The 18853-nt window shown below is 50.8% G+C and overlaps 1 protein-coding gene across 1 annotated transcript in view; it reads right to left on the bottom strand.

The window, feature by feature from the left end:
* Prex1 (phosphatidylinositol-3,4,5-trisphosphate dependent Rac exchange factor 1) overlaps positions 1-18853 on the bottom strand; it is a 154086-nt gene that overhangs the window by 122579 nt on the left and 12654 nt on the right. The window lies entirely within an intron of this gene.

Raw genomic sequence — 18853 nt, 5'->3', positions numbered from 1 at the left:
AAGAGACTATAATACTGTTAATTTAAAAGACACAAAAGGGATGTGAGGGTAATGTGATTATGGCATCTGTCACTCCGCTGGTCACCAGGGTTGATCTGGCTGACACAGCTAGTTGGGCAGGCGTCCCTTCCTTCCTCACCACACCATGTGCATCCCTCCCCTGGCTGCATGCTTGAGAAAGAAGACGAACTTCCCAGACAGGGGGCACACGGGTAGCTGTGCCTCCCCAGACAGAGGGCACACAGGTAGCTGTGCTCCCCCCAGACAGAGGGCACACAGGTAGCTGTGCCTCCCCAGACAGAGGGCACACAGGTAGCTGCTGTCCCCCACGAGAACCTATAAACAGGCTCTCAAGAAACAAAAGGTCACATACAACGGCATCCTATCTTAAAGTCCAAAACCAGGCAATGTTAACACTCAGTGACAGAAATCAGGGCTGGGATGTGGCTCGGTTGGCAGGGCCCTCACCTAACATCCAGGAGATCCCCAGCACCCTATAAAGCAGGTGTTACAGTGCACAACCTATAATATATAATCTACAACCTGTAATCCAGCAGGAGGATCAGGTGTTCAACATTATCCTTGGCCAGTCTGGGACACATGAGATGCTTTCTTGAAACAACAAATCAGAATTGTGGGTACTGAAGGGAACACAGAGAAGGGCCAGCCTTATGGGTGTTGGTGACCCTCCCTCCCTGAACTGAAAACCCATTGTGCAGACTTCACGTCACAAATCCACAAGCCTCACTTAACACCGTGCATTCTGCACATAAGACTTTCCTAAAGGAGTCAAACATGTAAATGCCATGGGAAAAATGGAGCTAGCCAGCGGATCATAGTGGACAGCGTATATGGCAGAGCCCCCAAATTCCATTACTACCCCTTCCCAAACAGAGTTCTCTGCTTGGGGCAAAGCCCCCTACTGCTCCCCAAGAATGCAGCAAGTGAGAATCAAGCTGGCCTTTGTGGCTGGGTCCAATACAGCAGGACAAAGAGCCAAATGACAGGCAGAGGGGGGGACCTCAGCCCCCCAGGACACTGAAGCCCATTCATGTTGGAGACTGGCCATTTCCCCAGGGAGCTGGGAACAATATTCCCTTTTACCTCCCTTCTTGTGTCCTACTTCCGCATTTAATTGCAAGTTCATGGGTATTAAAGCTCACACAGCTGACCTAGCTCCCTTCCCCGGCCCCATCCCCCCAAAAAGACGGGCACAGCATGGTCTCTGTTCCCAGCCCCTCTGTGTGTCTTCCCAGTGATCTTTGCCCAGGGAAGAGAAAACAACCATCCCAATATCCCACTCTGTCCCCACTTTTCTCACCTAGCCAGCCAGGCTGCCTGCCCTCCACACCCCTAATCAAAGAGGCCTCCAGGATGGCCTCTACCCCAACCCTCCATGCCTTGCATGCCCCTTCTCCCCTCACTGTAACCCCATCTTGTTCCTAGGGAAACTACAGCATGCCAGGCAGCCAGAGCCAGAGCCAAGAGCAGGCTTTCTCATCCAGGTTTGAGGTGCTAAGCCACCGCCTGGCCCCTACCTCAGCAGGTGCCCAACACCCTGGATCTTTCATCTCTTCAGCACAGCAGCCCTTAGGGCAGGGCCTGGTGGCCGAGGAAGGTTGGGAGGACTTCACAAGCCACCCTCCCGCCCTTCACAAGTGCTCCTCCACCTGCACTCCTAAGATTCCCATCTCCAGAATGTCACCAAGCCTGCGGCACACATCCTGGAAGGCTCTTTCGAAAGCCTCCCAGATGACTCCCCTCCACTAAGGTGCCTCACCTCCACCCTTCCTCTTCCAATCCCGGGTGACCATCTTTGCTTGATCTCCTAGTCACCAAGACATGGTCCAAGCTGCCACAGGCCCATGCTAGATACTGACATACACAGCACCCCAAAATAGCCTTGTTGCTTGTCTAGTTCAGCCTCTTCACTTGACCCAAGGGACCCCAGAGAAGCACATGGTAGACCTCCTTTTCTGCCTACTTAAAGCCCTTACAGCATCTGCCCTTATCCCTACCTCCTACCCCCACACCTCCAGAAGTCCTGTTCTGCCCTCTCTGCAGGGCAGGCCCTTGCCTCATCTCAGACTCAAGCCCTGTGCCCCCTGAGAAGGGGTCTAAGGGTAGGGTGTCTACAGAGAGTGGGGGTCAGAGCAGACTCCCAGGCTACCAGCCCCCAGAGCACACCCGGGGACAGGGGACAGCGGGGACAGAAGCACTTAGGCTCCCAGCAGGTGATGGACATTTGCCAGGATTAGGGACCTGGAAACATCGAGTCTTGGTTCTCGGGCTGTCAGGGAATCTCACCTCGAGGCAGGACCCTGACTTTCAACAGAAGCAAGTAGGCGTGTCACTGAGAAAGCAATCACTGCCCCATATATGTCTCACTCCACGTAGTTCTCAAGACCCCACACCCAGGTTAGGGGCCCAGGGACTGGCTGCATGGAGATCTCTCCCATCAGCTCACCTGACAACAGAGAGATGTGTGAATTCCTTTGACTTGTACCCGTGAGTCAGGGCGACTCCAAGGCTCTGGGGTCTGCACACAAAGGTGTCACCTGCTTCAAACGGAAACTTTTGGTCTAAAGACCACACTTTCCCCCACATGTACCCACATACAGAGGAGGCCCTGGTACCCACGTAGCCATGGGTGGAGCTCTCCCAAATGACATCAGAGCAGAAAGGAGTGGAGAGGGGTGGCCTGCCCTGGGCTGTACCTTGCTGAAGGCCTCACTCCTGCTGGACACCTCCATCCTGACAGCATCTCCCTCTAATCGGCCTCTGCCAAAGTGCCACAAAATGGGGGGGGGAGGGGGTAGAGAGTGGGGAGGGGGCTTTGATGTGGTGGTGGAGGAGGAGCCAGCCTGACTCAGGGATCTAGCCAACAGTGGAATGGAGGTAAGGACCAAAGCAAGTCTCACCAGGGTAACTAGAATAAAACTATCCCACCAAGCCCCCATGTCATCATCTCCCGTGAACCACACGATGCTCCCTGGAGGTAAGCTTTCCTGTCATTCCCCATTTATGGGTGGAAAAAGCAAGGCACAGAGAGGCTAAATAATCTGCTCTGGGTCACGCAGCTTCCCAGAGTTGGACCCAAATCCAAACTTGGCAAGCTTTCATCTCTCGCTGAACCTGAAGTCAGGCTGGCAACCGACAAGTTCCAGCAACCCTGTCCCTACCCCCATAGCACTGGGGTGGCATGAACACATGCAGCCATGCCTGGCTTTTTATGTGAGGGGTGGGGGAGCCAAAACTCAGGTCCCCCTGCTAGTGTGACCAACACTCTTACCCACTGAGCATCTCCTCTGCCCTAAATGTGGAACTTTAGAGCTGTAAAACCAAGTCAGAGAAACCAAGACGGCAGTGGCTAAACACGTAAGACTGGTGTAGGCATTCCCAGGACCTCTGTGACTGGGTTCTGACAGGCATCCTGAGAGGGTGTTACAGGAGCTCTGACAGGTTGAGGAGAAGGAGGGCTTTCCGAAGAATAGGACTGTGACCAGTGACATCTTGTCCATCCTTTTCTCCTAAAGCCTATGAGATACTCAGGGGGCCCCACATTAGTGCAGAGAGTAAAACTGAAGTGTCCCAGTTTGGACCTCAGGTTAGCATGGCTGGTTCAGGGCATTCCTGGGAACCAAGAGGCTCAGCAAGCTAAAGAGACTACACTTTCACTTCCAGAGCCCCCTGAGCATCCTCTCTCAGCCCCGAAATAAGATCCAAAAGGCCCAGAGGCGACATATGCAGAAGGGGAGAAAGGGAGACACACGCCAACAGTTATAAGTGACAGACTCCCCATGAGCCAAGCCATCTGGAGTCCCCTTGTGATAAAGGGAGGGGACCCAACAAGACTGGGATGTTTTTAAGGCATGAGGTAGGGGTGAGGGACAAGCAAAGCTGCCTGTCATTAGAGCCCACAGGCTCCCACTTGCACCAGCAAACTCCACAGACCCATTCCAAACCCCTTCCACAGTTCCCAGTTCCCTAAAGTTGAGCCTTAAGCATTATCCTGGTATAAGCAGTCTGGGAGGTGTTTGGGGAGGAGGTACGTGGCCCAGCCGGGCCAGTTAAACAGGGCTCTTCCACACAATGCTTCTATCATGGAAGGACACAGGGAGAAGGTCAAGGAGCTCCTGGATCGAGCTGTGCCTGAAGTCCAAGTGTGAGTCAACTGAATACACGGAGCTGTCTTTTATTGAAGACGGAGTTGGGATTTCTACAAACATCCTGGGTGGTACACCGCTTCAAGCATTTACCGCCCCAAAGTGTTATAACCTGTGTGTCCACTGTCTCTCCTCTAGACACGCATGGTGGGTCACCTCTGATCATGGAAAAAGACATATGACAATGACCAAGAGGCTCTTCCCTCAGCAGGAAACAAAAAAAGACAAAACCTCTCAACTCCAGGAGTTTTGGTTCCACTGACACAAGAACCAGAAGTGACAGAAAGAGCAGAGAGAGGACACAGAGAAGGTAACTCATCAGACATGTCAGAGAGTGGGGTATCCACAGGTCAGGTAGCGGTAGTGGGGTACCCAGAGGTAAGATGCCTCAGGAGCATTTTAGACCAAGCACGTGTTAAGGCCCTGAAGCAGGAGGTGTCAGAGAAGTGGAAACAGAGTGGAGGTGACATTGTGACGCAGCTGGGGCTACACCAGGACCGGGGCTTTTACAGCAGAGAGGAGCAAGGCCTGACTTACACAAGGTCCCTGGGGGGAGCCAAGTGCTAGGACCAGGACTGGACACTGGAAGCCAGGGGAAGGAGGAGACAAAGGAGGCTGAGCTCTGCACCATAAGGTGTGGCTGAGATGAGAAGGAAAGAGGAGAGGCGTGGCCAGACTCTGGCTACTGCCGAGATGAAAGGGCAGGAGATAGCCTGGTGACTGGAGCCGGCTCAGAGGAAGAGCAGACAGAGGAGGCTAAGCAGTAGCATGCCGAGGCTAAAAGGCTGGCTACAAAGCCAGTGGGAAGACGGTGGGCTCTCGGTGTCTGCTGAACACTCAGACAGAGATGTCTGGTACCAGAGTCGCCCAGGTTGGCACAAAAGTCAGTGAGAGAAGATGTGAATTTGGGCAGAGGTCAACCAGCAGATAACCTTGACAGTAACAGAACATGACAACATGAGCCACAGAATGCAAGAGTGATGAGGACCTAAACGATAGGGTCACCCGGGTCACCCAGGCTCCCTGTCAACTGGACCTCCACAACCCCAGGCTCCGGGGGAGGGGGGGAGGACAATACCAAGGACCCTGCTCTCCACAGGGTGACTTTACACGGGATTTGCAACCACCACTCTGCTCCCAAGAGAGAAGGAGGGGGGACATCAGCTCTCTCCCAATCCCAGCCTACTGCTCAGATGAGAAACTGACACTCAGGAGAACAACACTGTATGCTGTCTGCCTGCAGCAGCAGAGATCCTTCCGGCCACCTTCTCGGGGTTTGAAAGTCCTGACATACAGCGCGAGGTGGGAAGGTGACTTGGTGGGGGCACTATGGTGACTGGCAGGCAGCTATGTAGCCAGGATAGCCAGCCACCAACAAACACAGGCAGAGGCTTCCAAGTCCTCCTAGTCTTATGTGTTCCCTCCCTCTGGACTCACAGGACAGCATGGAGAGCCACCAGCGATCTCTGTGCACCCTCCACACACCACAAGCCCCTGGCTGCTACACTCTGGTTCAAATCCCAGTTCTAGCTCAACTGGCAGAAGCTTTGCACAGGCTGTGACACCTCCACAGGTCCCGATCACCTCATCTGTATGAAGGTGCCCCACATGAAAGCACCCTAATCAACTGTCACCTTAGCAAGTGACATCTGTCAGCTCTGACCACATGCACTGCTAAGAGCACAGCGGCATACACCTTTAATCCCAGCACTCTTAGAGGCAAAAGCAGGCAGATCTCTGTGAGTTCAAGGCCAGCCTGATCTACACAGTGAGTTCTAGGCCAACCAAGACTATAGAGCATAACTGCCTTACTTAGGGTTTCTATTGCTGGGAAGAGACACAGCAACCGTATAAAGGAAACATTTCATTGGGTGGCTTACAGTTTGGAGGGTTAGTCCATTATCATCATGGTGCATGATGCAGTGGGCAGGCAGACATGGTGCTGGAAAAGGAGCTGAGAGTTTTACATCTTAATATGCAGGCAACAGGAAGTGAACTGTCTTACTGAGCGTGGCTTGAGCATATATGAGACCTCGAAGCCCGCCTCCACAGTGACACACTTCCTCCAACAAAATCACACCTACTCCAATAAGGCCACATCTAAAAGTCCCACTTCTTGGGGGGGAGGGCGTTTTCTTTCAATCCACAACAACCTTGCTTCAAACAAATAGAAAGAACCAGCCTTGCTGACCAGACCTTTCTCTGCAGGGCCATCAATTGTTTGTCTGTTCCCTTTTATATGTGTATGTGTGTGCATCCCTGCCTGTGCAAATGCATACTCACATGTGGGATGAACATGTATACATGTTCACATACGTGTTATCTTAGTTTGCTTTCTATTGCTGTGATAAATCCATGACCAAAAGTAATTCGAGGAAGAAAGTTTATGTGGCTTACACTTCCACATCAGAATCCGTCACTGAGGGAAGTTGGGCAGGATCTCAAGTCAGGATTTGGAGGCAGGAGCTAAAGCACAGGCCATAGAGGAATGCTACTTACTAACTTGTTCCCCAGGGCTTGTTCAGCCTGCTTTCTAACATCTCCCAGGATGCCCAGGATGGCACTATTCCCAGTGAGCTTGGCCTCCCCACATCGATCCTTAATCAAGAAAATGCCCCGCAGGCCAATCTTTCGGAGGCATTTTCTCAATCGAAAGTCCCTGGCCTTAGATGGTTCTAGATTGTGTCAGGCTAACACAAAACTAACCAACACAAAGTCAGAAGCTGCTATCAGCTCTCCTCCTCCATTGCTCCACTTTATTCACCAAGGCAAGGTCTCCCTGAACCCAGAGCCCGGTGACCAACTGGTCTGGATAATCCATTTATCCCAAGATCTGTTCTCTGTGTTACAGGCAGCCATCAAACCTGCCTGAGTTTTTCGTGGGTTCTAGGGATCTGAATTCTGGCTTCATGCCTATTCAGCAAGTGTTTTACCTGCCCAGCCCCAGACACCTCCCAACATTCCTGTGCTACCCACCGAAAGTAGTCTTCCTTCCCGGTCCTGACAGTCGGGTGCCACCACATCTCTACATGTTTCCCGGTAGGCAAAACGAGCCTCGTTCTACAGCCAAGATTGAATACCCATTACAATGGTTACAGAGGCCCATCACTGAGTTTAAGGGATCCAGGGCTCTATCCTAGGTGTTTTCCAAAGGGTTTCTCTCTTTTTTTTCCCCTGTTTTTCTGACTTGTTTGTCCTGTTTATTCTGAACTCCAGGCTTGGCTGGCTCCCCTGAGCAACATCTACAATGAGTCACCTGCCACATGTCCAGCAGCACAATATACAGTTTCTCCAATCCTGCCCTGACTCAGGGGGAACGTGGACAAGGATTGAAGGCGGGGGGGGGGGGCCCACTTTAGGAAGACTAATGCTAAGGCTCAAAATGATAAATGGGTCGGAGAGATGGCTCAATCAGAAACTAACATGAGAACCTGAAAGATAGGTGACTGACAGATACACAGACATATACAGGCAGATGATAGATAGATAGATAGATAGATAGATAGATAGATAGATAGATAGATGATAGATGGATGGATGGATGGATGGATGGATAGATAGATAGATAGATGATAGATAGATAGATAGATAGATAGATGGATATGGATGAATAGATGGACGGATGGATGGACAGATACATGTAGCTCAACGCCTGCTCTACATGCTACACACTACGTGCTATAGTATGGTTCGTGAGTCGGGCAAGGGGCTGGAGACCAAAACACACATACAGACAGAGACACGGGTCATCCTTAAAACAAGAATACCAAGAATGCCCCCTTAAATCAAGAATGCCAACTTTATTGTGTTCTAAGGCAGCTTATACAGGGTCTCCTTGACCAATGGCCACACCCTAACTCTCAGCTGCAAGCCCACCAGAAACCACTCCCCTGTCTCACTCCCCTGCTCAGAGCAGCTGCAAGCACAGGAAAACAAGCTGTTTGATCAGAGCAACTGCAGGGAAAAAAGTTATTTACCCCCAGCAGGCAGGGGGCACAGGAAATTCAGGGTCTGGGGGTCCACAGTCCCCAACAGATACACACACACACACACACACACACACACAGGCAGATGAGAGAGACAGACAGACAGATAAAGAACCTTGCCCCAAGTCACATAGCTGGACATGAGGAGAAAGATAAACAGGCTTCCCTACTCTGGGCCTTTAGACTGGGAAGTTCTCTGACAAGGGAGCATGGAGCTTCACCTTCACACCCACTATGAACCATGGGCCTAGCATCTCCAGTGCCAAGGTCAGGCTGTACCAGGCAAAAAGTCCCATAAGGATTGGAGTGATGAACAGGGGGCAAGGAGGACCACAGATATTCAGGGTGTGGGACCAGCAGATGAGAACCAATGGACCCAACCCCTACCTACACATGGATGGGACAGTGGGGGATGGAATCTTCCCAAGCAGTAACATCCCAGCAGAGTGGGGCTGAAGATGGAGCTGAGCTGTTCTGAGGTCTGGCAGGGCCAGAAGAATAAAGGGCCACATTAGGTTCAGTGAAGAGATGGGAGAGGGGGACAGACGGCACCCAGCAGAGCTGGCAAAAGGGTGAGGACAGCCTCAGTCTTGGTGCACAACAGATTATAATGCAACTCTCTCTTATGTCCCTGACCCAGCAGGACTAGGGGCCCACAGAGTGCCCAGACAGGGTCCTGCCAAGGTGCATGTGTGCCCAACAGCAGTGCAGGAAATCCAGGTCTGCCTCAAGTCTCAGCACTTCAAAGAAAAGCCTGGTGCACAGCCTGCAGCGGCTTTCTCCAAGCTACTGTGTGCTGATATGGCTTGAATTATTATTAATGTATTCTACACCCATTTGAAAATGTGTTCATTATAACCAATGCAGCAACACACAGAAGTAGACAGAGATGAAGATGCATCTCCCACACTCTCAGACTGAGGCCGCCGATGCTGTTATCCTGGTGCCCACCCTGAAGTAGCTTTCTCCATGCAGCAATGGCTTAGGGTGTCCTTAAGCTCACATGCCTGTTGCTCCGTCTTCTGACAAGCACATGCCATCACAGACAGTTGGCTGGATCTCAAGTGCCCCCTCCAAAAGCCTCAGTCACCAGTCTGGGTGCTACCTTTAGGAGGCATGGCCTAGCAGAAGACCCTCAGCTCACCTGAGAGAGATCACTACGGATATCAGGGCCCAAGCCCCTCCCTCCTTCCCCCTCGGCTTCTTAGCCACCCTGAGGTGAACAGGCTTCCTCCAACTGTTCCCAAGGCCACCACTTACAGCTTTATCACAGGCCCAAAGGCAACTGAACCAACAAAGGCTGTGACCTCAGAAACCGTGAGCCAAAATGTATCTTCCATCCTTTCAAATCAACTTCCTCTAATAACTGTCTCAGCAACAGGAAGCTGACTGATGCACCACGCAGAAAGCTTTTGGCTTGTTTTTGTTTTGTTTTTCTCCTACTTCCTCTTCTTTTTAAGATAAAATTCCAAGTAGCCCGGGCTAGCCTGTGTAGGCAAGGATGACCTTCAATGCAGGCCTGATCCTCTGGCCTCCACCTCCCCTCATGGAATTAGACCAAGCCCAGTCTCTGTGCTCTTTTTGTTTCTTTGTTGGTTTTCTTCCCTAAACATTGGGACTGCCCCACATCCAGATAGAGGTCAGCGGTTAGATCAGTCTTTGAAAAGCCTGCTTGATAGACCTAACAAGTAAATGAACAACCATAGTCCGACATTTGCTAATGACCACTCCTGTGACTTCCTGTTGGTTCCTTTTATTTTACTGTGTTATTATAAACACAGCTGGGAAAAGAAAAAAAAACACAGCTTTATGTCTTTCACATGTGTGTGTGTGTGTGTGTGCGCGCGCGCGCGCGCGCGCGCGCGCGCGCACAGCCATGCCAATGACTGTGCATGCAGAAGACAGAAGAGGGCCTCTGGTGTCTTCCTTTATCATTCTCCTTACCTTAGTGTTCTGAGGCAGGGTCTCTCACTGAACCAGAAACTCATCACTGGGCTGGGCAGGCTGGCCAGCAAGCTCCTGGGATGTGTCTATCTTTGCCCCCACCCCTTGTGCTGAGTTTATAGGTGCATGCAGCCTGTACAGCTTTTTACATGCATGTAGGGGATTCTAACTCAGCTTTCAAAGCAAGGGCTCTCACCCACTGAGCCCTCTCCCCAGCCCCACCTGCTTTTCCCCCCCTTGATTTTATTTGAGAGATTCCCCAGGGAAGCGAGCCAAGCTACTGAGATGTTCTAAAGACACCGCCAAGCTAGTTTAACACTCGTGTTGCTCCGCCTGTCCCCTACAGCCATGCCAGCCTGGCATCACAGCTGCCATGCTCACATGCAGTAGAAAGGACAGAAGGTTGACGCAGACGCGTGGCTTCTCAACAGAAGCAGCTCCGCATCGTTCTCATTCCACAAGATAAGAGGAGTCTACAAGGTGCTGGCTGAGCACAGGCTCACCTGCAATCCCTAGTCCAGGAAGCTAAGGCAGTGGGACTGCTCCTTGAGGCCAGCCTGGGCTACACAGCCAGACCCTCTCAAAAAATAAAGAGAACAGGGCACTGTCGGGAGGGGTAGCTCATTGAGTGAGCACTTGTCTAGTATGTCCGAAGACTTAGTTTCTAACCCCCACCTCCCTACACCCCCGGAGAAGGGGCAAAAAAAAAAAAAAAAGAAAAAAAGAAAAGAAAACATTTTGGCCCAAATGAAAGCAGGGATAAATGGGGAAAAGGCTTCCCCATTACAGGGCTCTGCAGGGATGAAGACACCTCAGCCCAGCACCCCCCCCCCCGACACACACACACATATACACACACACACACACAGCAAGCTGACTCCAGAGCCTACACTGTCTCCCCCTCTGGAATGATTTCACACCCGAGCAGGACAAAGATGCCTTTGTCGCTAGGAGAGGGAGCCAGCACTGCCGGAACATTCTGGGTTCTGTTCATTCAGATCTCTGTGTGTGGAGAGGGGAGGGCAGAGCAGAACAGGATGCTTCCCACTGGGGCTGACCTCAGCCTGGACTGCTCAGCAGGCCTGGAGCAGGCCCCAAGCCCCTGCTGAGTTAGTTGGTTCACTCCACAAACACTTGCTGTGAACTCAGGCTGGGCCAGGCATTAGAAGCCATCTTCCCATTTCATCCCCCAACCCAAGAATGTAACACCACTGACAGGCCATTCACAGATACAAACAGGCTGGATGGGTCCCAGGTCACACAGTGAATGTGTGACTCTGCGCAGGTTACAAAACCTTTCTGAGGCTCTGTTTCACTAACACTTAGTTCCTGGGAGGCCACTGTGCTTGGAGCAAACACTTCAGACCTGTGACCACGGGTGCTAATAGGAGATCCATGGAAAGAGCCCAAACAGACAGGGAGGAGGCCGTGTGACTATGGCTTTGAAAGCAAGCAGAGGTGGCAAGAGGGCTTAGGAGAGAAAGGATTTCCAATCCTGGATAGAAGTCCCAACAAAGAGAAAAAAACACCCCACATCCTGACCCCCTCCAGTCCAAATACTCTGCAGTCTTCTTTCAAGGAACATGTACACACGCACGCACACACATACACACACGCATGCACACACACATATGCAAGCGTTCATACACACACACACACACACACACGCCCCTCCATGGCACAGGGAGGTCCTCACCTGAGTCTCAGTGAAGGACAAAACACGGTCACAGGATCTGTGATAGCCAATCCAGAGCCCACCTAGGACATGACCCTTCTGTAAATCAGGCCTCTCAATTGCTGGCTTTTGTTGTTGTAGCTACTATTTGGTTTTTTTGTTTTTGTTTTTGAGACAGGTTCTCACTATGCAACTCTGACTCTCCTGGAACTCACTGAAGACCAGACTTCCAGAATGCCATGATTAAAGGTGCACACCACTGCACCCCATTTAATATTTTTAATTTTGTATACATATATATATATGCATACATACACACATATGTATGTGAGTGTATATGTATATCTAGAGAGAGAGAATATATATGTGCACGCGGATGCAGGAGTCAATTCTTTCCTTCCAATACATAGGTCCCAGAGATCAACCCCCAACCATCAGGCTTGGCACAAGCACCTTTACCTGCTAAGTCATCTTGGCTTGGCACAAGCACCTTTACCTGCTAAGTCATCTTGCTAGCCTCCAGTTCTTGTTCTTATTGAAGCCAGTTGGGATTTGTTTGTTTGTTTGTTGCTTTTGTTTTTCGAGACAGGGTTTCTCTGTGTAGCCATCCTAAAACTTACTCTGTAGACCAGGCTGGCCTAGAACTCAAAATATCTGCCTGCCTCTGCCTCCAGAATTTCGGGGTTAAAGGTGTGTGCTCTCACTGCCCAGCTGAGATGGGCTTTTCTGTCACTTGCCACCAAAGACTCCTGATAGCCAACTAACTTTTGCTGGTGGCTACTGTTTCAAAAACACTGGACTAAGGAGAACCAAGAGCAATAGAGCCAGTTTAGCTGTAAGGGCAGGAAGATCTGATGGCAAATGAGGGGTCGTCACATGGGGACAGGGGTAGGGGTAGGGGAACAGGGACCCAGACTCCTCAGTTCCTCATAGGAGTCTCTATGGGGCCCTCCCAAAGGAACACAGAGCAGTAGGTGGACAGATGGATATGAGTACACCCTATGCAATAGCTGACATTGCTAAAGAGACTGCCCACAGGCCACAGGAAGGAAGAAGCTGGGCCACAGAATCAGACCCTCTGGAGACAACCTTCTCCCCTCAGAGAAAGAGGAGGACCACCCAAGAGCTGGCAGACACCTCCAACTCAAATACCCATGGCCCAGCACAAACAGACAAAGGGAGGATCCTTCAAAACAACCTCTCTCCTGCAATAGGAGCATGTTAGAAGAAATGCTCCTTTATCCTCTTAACTAGTCAATTTAAAAAAAAAAAAAGTGTAAATGCAATGGCAGCCAACGCATATGCTGTTTTTGGTGTTGGCAGAGCATAGGAAAAGGTGAAGGCTATGGTAAACTAAAGCCTGCGGCCAGGGCTGCCTGCAGGAACCTGAACTAGGTACCCCCCTCTCCCGAGACATGGTTTCTCTGTGTAGCCCTGGCTGTCCTGGAACTTGCTCTGTAAACCAGACTGGCCTGGAACTCAGTGATCTGCCTGCCTCTGTCTCCCAAGGGCTGGGATTAAAGGTGTGCACCTCCACTGACCAGGTTTTAAAAAAAAAAATCAAAGTTGACAACTAACAAGAAAACTCTAAAACACGGCACAGGCCAAAAACACCCACTTACAGGTCTGATCTGGCCTGAAGAGGCCCAGTTTGCAGCCTGTATTCTAATCATGAAGGACAAGGAAGCGGCTCTAATTTGATCATAGCTGCTCCTCAGTCTCAGCTGAAACCTGACCCACAGTATCAACCCAACAGTGACTTCCTGCAAGAAACACTGCCCACCCTCCCCTCCCACCCTCCCCGTCCTGGTCACTGAAATCAAAGACACTGCACTTCCCAGACACACAATGCCAGTGCATCCAACTCATCCTGCCCCAACCACTTGGTGCTCAAAAGCAACTGGCAGGAGGGTTAAAGCTGTCACCATCTCAGCCATCAACTCGCTGGGTACCTCAGTTTCCCTTCCTGGGAAGGGGAAATCATGGATGTGCTGTCTCTGCCTCAGCCAGCCCTGACCTCATTCTAAGATTCCAGCGTTCCAGGGCCAATTGTATGCCCCGGTGTCCTACAAAACTGTTGAAGAGCCAACATGGGCTGATGAGTTGGCCTAGCTGGTAATGAGCTTGCCTTGCAAGCACCAGGGCCTGAGTTTAACCCCAAAACCATGTTTCAAAAGCTAGGTGTGAAGCCAGCGAGTGCTTTAATGCCAGCACTCTTAGAGACAGAGGCAAGTGGACCTTTCTGAGTTCTAGGTCAGCCTGGTCTACAAAGTGAGCTCCAGGACAGCAGAAACTTAGAGAGACTTTGTCTCAATAAATAAATAAATAAACAAACAAACAAACAAAACAAACCTAAGTGTGGCGCCCAAGTCCAAGTCTGCTTCACAGCACTGAGGAGAGAGAATAAAGAGGATTCCTAGAGTTCACTGCATGCTGGGCAAGTTACAGGTCAGGGAGAGACTCTGTCTCAAAAGGAAAAGAAGTGGAAAATACCGGAAAAAGGACACCCAATTTTGTCCTCTGACCAACCTATGCACACACGCATACGTATAGACATTCAAGTGCACATTCACACTCAAAGACACACATAGCTTCTGTCTTAGTTAGGGTATCTATTGCTGTGAAGAGACACCATGATCACGGCAACTCTTATAAGGAAAACATTTGATTGGGGTGGCAGGTTATAGTTCGGAGGTTTCAGTCTATTATCGTCATGGCGGGTGCATGGTGGCATGCAGGAAGACATGGTGCTGGAGAAGTAGTTGAGAGTCCTACATCTTGCAGGCAACAGGAAGTAGTCTGAGAAACTAGGTGGTATCTTAAGTATATATGAGACCCCAAAGCCCGCCTCCACAGTGGCACACTTCCTCCAACACCACACCTACTCCAACAAGGCCACACCTCCTAATAGTGCCAATGAGCTAATGGGGATCAGTTACATTCAAACTACTACAGCTTCTAACTCTGAATTACTGAAAATTGCCCACATGTCCAATGTAAGAGGAATGGCTGAATAATAATGCAAACTTTATTAGACTGTTATTATATATAGCATAATTAGTATTTTATTAGTATAGCCTGCTCTTATTACTATGATAATTTATAGCTAATATACACAGGGTGCTTACTATGTAGCATTCACTGCCCTAAGAGACTTGAAGGTGATCCCCCCCACCCATAGGCCACACTCCATCAGTCCAAGGCATCACCACTTTTGGAAAGGGGGGACCAGGTAAAGCAGCAACCACTGGTCACACAGCCAGTAAGTGGCCAGGATCTGAACTGGATGGTGAGGATTCACAGTTCCCTGTCTTTCATCAGGGTGCCATCAAGGGCCCTGGGGACAGAGTGCTTCACAGCAGCACTGCATTGTGTCTAGGGCAGAAGAGGCAGGCACGCCAACAGATGCAGATGATCAACATAAGAAGCGGAAGCAGAGACCAAGCAAAAGCAGCAGGGGCCTGGCTGTGGGAAGGGGATGATCCACCTACCCACCTCCATTCCTCAACCATTCTACAACAGGCATGCCAATCTCAAATACAGCTAGCCAGTGCAGGATGCGCATTCAGGAAGCAGGTCCAGGTCTGGTTCTTGGCTACTATGCTGCTGGCCCCACATCGTCCTCCAGGGCCCGGGGGGTGGGGGGGACGGACACCACCAGGGAGCCATCTATCTATCTGTCCATCTATCTGTCCTACACTGATGCAGCCAGTGTCCAAGCCATGAACAGGCCAACAGCAGGGCAAAAGATGAAGGACCCTAAGAGACAAAACCAGAGGCCCCATTTCACAGCTGAGAAAGCAGAAGCACAAGAGCCCAGGTCCAAAGGTCACAGAGGCAGCTGAGGAAAGCACCAGGGCAAATGTGAGTAGAGACGCATCGCAGTGGGGACTTCTCATCTCCCAAAGCAGGACTCAAGGGAGAGCACCCACAGCATGGGTGTGAAGGCCTGGTTTCACCCCAGCACTGCAAAGGGGAGAGGAAGAAACAGCAGCCTGGGAGACGGGCTGGGGATGCCAAGGGGAGGCGTCCTAGTTTCATCTCTGGGGGAGAAGGTTTCTCTGACTTACAATTCCAAGTCCCAGTCCATCACTCAAGGAAGTCAGGGCGGGCACCTGAATGCAGACCTGCTTGCTCTTCCACACAGCATCACCTCTAACCAGGGACCTCACTTCACAGCAAAGGAAGCAAGGCAGAACAGTCAGAAGTAGGGAGTGTTAAGTGGCTCTGTTCCTGGCTGTCCCAGAACTCGCTCTGTAGGTCAGGCTGGCCTCAAATTCAGAGAGTTCAGAGGCCTGCCTCTGCCTCCGAGCGCTGGGATGAAAGGCATGCACCACCAGACTCTCAAATAGCTTTCTTACACAGCTCAGGACCACCTAGGGAATGGTGGTGCCCACAGTGGGCTGGGTCCTCCTATATCAACTCTCAATCAAGACATTCCCACACAGACACACCTACCTCAATTGGAAGTCTATTTCAAGATAATCCTAAATTGTGCAGAGTTGACAATTAAAGCTACCAGAACAGGACACTGGGGAAAATAGGGGAGTTTAAGATACTAACTGCAGAATGGAGAATTCAGTATCAAGATTAAATTTCCTAACTTTGTTCACCGAGCTGTGGTTACCTGGAATTGTTCCTGTTTGGGAGACTCCAGTTTATACACTGCAAGTCCACAGTCATTCTCAAAGGGACCCAAGTAGTAACAAGAACGTGTGTGTTCGGGGTGGGGCTAGCACAAAAAGCAAGGAAGCAGCTCTAAAGGTTAACTGGAGACCCTGTGTGGAGACCCCGTGTGGAGACCCATGAACAGGCCTACCTGGGCTCAAGTCCTAGCACCTGTGTTATAATAATGATGGACATGTACCAGCTGTGCAGGGTTGGGATGCAGGCTTCTGGCACGCATCCCTTCGCTGTGGTACTCCTCTGTGATTCTGTGAGCCTCCCAGACAACAGCTGCCAGTCTGAGCTGGTGGCCAGGACCGCACAGAGCTCTGACCCTCTGACATCCAGGTGTGGTGATGGGAGTCCAAGAAGCCTCTGTACACTCCCACAGATCACGGGTGCTGATGTTTCCCTCCCATGGTAAAACATTTCCAACCCTTCTTATGCATCCACTCCCTCCTTTAATACCAACGGGTACCTATTATATGCCAAATCCCAGGGATATGCCAATGGCATGCCAAAACAGACAGGATGTGGCTTCCAGGGCCCTCCTGGATAGTCTGAGGAGTAAAGAGTTGGCTTGTTTGGATGTGTGAATCCCTGGGAAGGCAGTGATGTGGAGGAAACAAGGGAGGACCAGAAGACGAGACCGGGAGCTAGAGGCCAAGGTGGGGACACTCTTTAGGCAGAGTGGGTAGTGGTGCTCCACACAGAAGGAACAGCAAAAGAAAGACTCAGGCTGCGATGGGTGAAGCAAGATCGTAAGCAAAAAGAAAGTTAATGGGGCCAGAGCAGAGCAGAGCGACTGAAGCAAGGGGTGGGGCAGCCACATGGAGGAGGTAAGATTTAACCCACCTCCTCGGTCCATTCCTTCCACTTCCAGCAGGGTGGCTAGGGGAGAGGAAGGTTGTCGCTTTGTAATTGTCACTATGCCTAGCAGACAAACCAGAAGGATGTGGCAAGACACTGGATCTAAAACCAACCCTGTCTGTCAATCATAGAAATAAACATATGTGAGCTAAATTGCCTAATTAAAAAGCAGAGGCTGACAGAATGGATTTGAAAAAGCAGCCTAACCGTATGGTGCCTGTAGGAGACGTACAGGGTGATAAAGAGACACGAAGAGGCCGGGGCAGGAGGTAGAAAGCAAAGAAAAAGGGCAGCTCACAGTAACACACAAAATAGTCTTCAAGACAAGGAGCATGGCAAGGGGACAGAGATGTGCTCCAGGATGACACAGGAGTCATCACTTCTTCAAGAAGATAGAACTGTAAAGTCACATCACACAGAACAAAATGCACAAAGTAAATAAAAACTGAGACATCTCCATCCTTGCTGGAGACCATGGCCTTCTTGGTGAGCAGCGGAGAAGGTGGTGTTGAAACCAGGAAGGCTGCAGACACCCAGAAAAGCACCTCAGAACATCAGCCCAGCACAAGAGGACACACATTCTTTTCTGATGCATTCGGAAGGATTGCTCAGCCAGTCAGCCAATGCTGGGCCACAGACCAAATTTCAATCCAGTTCGAAAGGTTGAGAGTCCCCAGCACACACTCTGAGCACTGCAGAATTCAATCAGAAGTCACTACAGGATGAGTTGCCTGGAAAAGCCTCAATATTGAGACACTAATGCAGCAGAATGCTTCCTTGTCCCCTGCCAGATCACAGAGAAAGAGCAGATGGTATCTGGGGGCAAGAGGACAGTCAGGCAGCCACCCCATACTACCCTCAGGTCTGAGTCTAAAGTCCCCAATGGAAGGGTACCATGAGCAGGGCTCCAGGCTCATCCCTCCAGCCAATATTTCAGAAACTACTGAATATTCTGTACTGGGTTAGACATGAATGTGCAAGGGAAGAGTGTGACATTGATCACTGTAACCAGCAGGGAAAGTGGAACCTCGGGTCCCTAAAACAGCAACATGAATTCTTTCCACAGTCTCCCACAGACACAGCCTGGGGGCATGGCAGAGCTAGGCTGGAAATCCCCCCAGTCATCGCCTAGGGGTGTGGGTCAGCAGTAGAGCACCCGCCTGGGTGAGGGGCTGATGACTGGCTTAGCCGTAGAGCACTTGCTTAGACTCTCCTGGAGGGAAAGAGGAGGTAACTCAGTGGAGGAGCACTTGCCTAGATAGAGCCTACCCTACGGTAGGGGTGTAGCTGAGCTGCGTGGTAGAATGCTGCCCACCACAGGCAAAGCCCTGTGTGAACTGCCATCTCCTCACACAGTAGAGTAACAGTAGTAATAAGCTACTGTTGAAACTAAGCCCCTCCCTCCCCACTCCCAGATGGCACCCCAGCCCTGGCTGACACCTGGACCGCAGTTTCAGCATGCTACACCCGACCTCTGACCCACAGAAACCCTAGGAAATACACAGAGGCTCTTTTAAGCCACTTAACTTACTGGAACTCATTATCAA

The sequence above is a fragment of the Arvicola amphibius genome, chromosome 5 (assembly GCF_903992535.2).
Source record: "Arvicola amphibius chromosome 5, mArvAmp1.2, whole genome shotgun sequence".
NCBI classification, from domain to species: Eukaryota; Metazoa; Chordata; class Mammalia; order Rodentia; family Cricetidae; genus Arvicola; species Arvicola amphibius.
Note: the sequence above shows the minus strand (reverse complement) of the source record. Positions and strands in the feature narration are given on the sequence as shown.